We start from the raw sequence: 3,605 nt of genomic DNA on the forward strand, positions 1-3,605 counted from the left end.
TCTCAGAAGCCGGATTCTCCTTCAAGGCAGAAGATCTCCCTTCAATTCCCTTTAAGACTTCTTGGGTTTTCTTTATGTTTTGTGATCATTATTCTTTTGAGATGTTTTCTTTCATAAATATGAACTAAACCCCCGAAATATCTAAGGGGGATGCAACCTAAGATGGATCTTATTATTATTATCTAAATTATATGATAAATATTTGATTTGTTCTTAATTATGTGTTCTTAATTCTTGCTTTGATATTCCAGGATATTAATTCAAATTTTAATGTGCTTATTCAGTGGAGCAAAAGTCCCTGCCCAAGAGTAGATCTAACATAATTAAGCGGAGTTGATTGCACGCCTAGAGATAGGGTGACATAATTTTGCCAGATTAAGGTGAAACCTAATAAGGGAATCCATAAATAGAGTTAATGCAACACTAGGGGTTTTATTTCAAAAGAAATTTCAATTAATCAACCTATGGTTAGACGTTGTTAGTCTCGAAAGAGGTAATAATATAAATTAGGGATTTCTATTGTTCGATAAGGTGTGTTTGACTTTGTCGTGATAATAGTTTGTTTTCAAGAACAGACATTCATAAATTATAAAACTTATCACGATTTGTTCACATCAAGTTTTTGGCGCCATTGCTAGGGAACTAAAATATTAGGGACGCTTAATTTTTATTACTTTAGCCATTTATTTTATTGCAATTTAAATTTTATTTTGATTTTTGTTACTAAATTTTCTTTTTCCTTCTGGCAGGTTTATATAGTTTATGACTAGAGAAAACCCGTCGTGACAATTGCTTTTTGATAGTGAGATCGATCGCACAGCTCGCAGAAACCGAAAAGAGATAAGGCGAAGCCTAAGATACATAGAGAAAGATCAAGAAGAAGATATTTCCACCACAACCAAGGAGATGGCTGAAAATCAAGAAAATCCGCTACCTCCTGCAATTGCTACTGATCCAATAAATCAGAATCCTACTCCACGCACTACGTATGATTATGGTAAACCTACTTTAACAAGAACTGAGTCAAGTATAGTTAGGCCTGCTGTTGCTGCAAATAATTTTGAATTGAAACCTAACACGATTCAAATGATACAACAATTTGTTTAGTTTGATGGTTTGCAGGATGAGGACCCAAACACTCATTTGACAAATTTTTTGGAATTCTGCGACACATTTAAAATCACTGGCGTTTCTGATGATGCTATTCGCCTTCGGTTATTTCCTTTTTCGTTGAGGAACAAAGATAAACAATGGTTGAACTCGTTACCACGAGGGTCAATCACTACTTGGGAACAAATGACCGAAAAAATTTTACTTAAATATTTTTCCCCGGCTAAAACAGCCAAGTTGAGGAATGATATCTCCTCTTTTGTAAAGATAGATCTAGAAACACTCTATGATGCATGGGAGAGATACAAGGATCTATTGAGAAGGTGCCCTCACCATGGGTTACCTTTATGGTTGCAGGTTCACATGTTTTACAACGGTGTGAACCCCTCAACAGGGCAACTTATCGACACAGCTGCTGGTGGGACTATCAATAACAAAACACCTGAAGTGGCTTACAAAATTATTGAAGAGATGTCACTGAATAACTATCAGTGGCAAGTCATGAGAATAAAGCCGACAAAAGCAGCCGGTGTTTTCAACCTCGACGCGGTTTCTATGCTATCTAACTAGGTAGAACTTTTAAATAAAAAGATTGACGGTTTATATGGTTTTACTCAGGTACATCCAGTGATGAGATGCGATTCAAATGGAGGAGGAGTACACACAGAATATCAAACCTTCAACCCTAGCACCGAGGAGGAACAAGTTCAATATATGGGTAACAATAATTCTAGGCGTCAAAATAACCCATATGGTAATACTTATAATATAGGTTGGAGGAACCATCCTAATTTCTGGTGGGGTGGTCAAGGAAATCAAAGGCCACAACATCCCCTAGGTTTTCAACAACTACTTTACTAGTAGGAAAAGTAGTCGAACCTTGAGGAGATGCTAACGAAATTTATCTCGGTGTCAGAGACTCGTTTTCAGAATACTGAAACAGCACTTAAGAATCAACAAGTGTCAATCCAAGGGCTCGAAACTCAGATAGGCCAACTTGCCAAATTAATTTCTGAACGACCACAAGGTAGCTTGCTAAGTAACACTGAATCTAACCTAAGGGAACAACTCAATGCGATTACCGCTCGAGGAAAAGAAGGGTTAGTTAAACCTGAATCAGAATCGAGGCAAAGAATTGTGGTAAGTGAAGGTAAGGATGAGGTGGACCACAATGAGCAGAAACCGTAAGTAAAGAGTACAAACCTCGTGTGCCATACCCCAATGCGACAAGGAAAGACCACACGGACGAACAATTTGGTAAATTCCTTAAACTATTAAAGAAATTGCATATTAACATACCATTTATTGAAGCTCTTTTGCAGATACCAAAGGCAGTTAAATTCTTAAAAGAGCTTTTAGCAAACAAACGGAAGTTGGATGAGGCACCGCATGTGGAGTTGAATGCAGTTTGCTCAATCGTTCTATAGAATAAGCTACCCAACAAGTTGAAAGATCCAGGGAGTTTTACGATTCCTTGTTTGATTGGTAGTCTGAACGTGAATAATACAATGGCTGATTTAGGGGTGAGCATTAATGTTATGCCCTATAAAATGTTTAAACAACTAGGTCTTGGGAAACCCAAACAACCTAGGATGAGTATTCAATTGGCTGATAAAACCATTAGATTTCCTAGGGGTATCATTGAAGATGTTCTTGTTAAAATCGATAAATTTATATAACCAGTAGACTTTGTTGTTCTAGATATGGAAGACGAAAGTAACATACCTTTGATTTTAGGATGACCCTTTTTAGCAACTGCTAGAACCATTATTGATGTTGGTACAGGTGAACTCACACTTCGTGTGGGTGATGAAACAATCACTCTTCAAGCTCGTAATTTGAATAACACATCGAATATTGAGGGTGGTTGTATAAATCATGCTACCAATACTAATCATGTGGTGCAACCTTCTTTGCAGGAAACACGTTCGAGGAGCATACATGAGAAATGTTCAAGTAACAAAAAAAGACCCATCTATGAAGAACGAAGACTTTAGGTTGATGAACTAGATGAATGGTGAACACCTGTCAAGGAGAAACCAAAAGCACACGAAAAATCTAAGTGACACCACAGTGAACATAGGGATGAAACAAGGCAAATTAAAGTTGGGGACAAAGTATTGTTAGATGAAAATGACCCCCGAATTGCTACTCTAGAGCACAATACGGACAAAGCTACTCCCTTCACGGTAATGAACATCTTCCCACATGGTACAGTCGAGGCAACACATACTATATTCGAAACTTTTAAGGTAAATAATACTCGACTCAGACCTTATATTGGTAAAATTGATAGCAGAAGTGAGGAGTTTCAACTCCTTAATCCACTGTAATCACACGAAATTGAGGTAAGTCGAGCTTAGATTATAAATAAGCGCTTCTCGGGAGGCAACCCAAGCAGTAACAGTGTTAACTTCTTTGAATTTTAGTTTTTAACATCTAAATCACTAACTGAGTCCTTGAACACATGTTGTCCAAATCCACACGGCCAGACA

General features: G+C 37.4%; 1 non-coding gene across 1 annotated transcript; it reads right to left on the reverse strand.

The window, feature by feature from the left end:
• Nucleotides 1–1,344: 1,344 nt before the first annotated feature.
• LOC128285961 (small nucleolar RNA R71) lies at nt 1,345–1,451 on the reverse strand. Its single transcript, XR_008276508.1, has one exon. It is a non-coding gene; the product is annotated as a small nucleolar RNA R71 (small nucleolar RNA).
• Between the last annotated feature and the right edge of the window lie 2,154 nt (nt 1,452–3,605).

This window comes from Gossypium arboreum, chromosome 12 (genome assembly GCF_025698485.1).
Source record: "Gossypium arboreum isolate Shixiya-1 chromosome 12, ASM2569848v2, whole genome shotgun sequence".
NCBI classification, from domain to species: Eukaryota; Viridiplantae; Streptophyta; class Magnoliopsida; order Malvales; family Malvaceae; genus Gossypium; species Gossypium arboreum.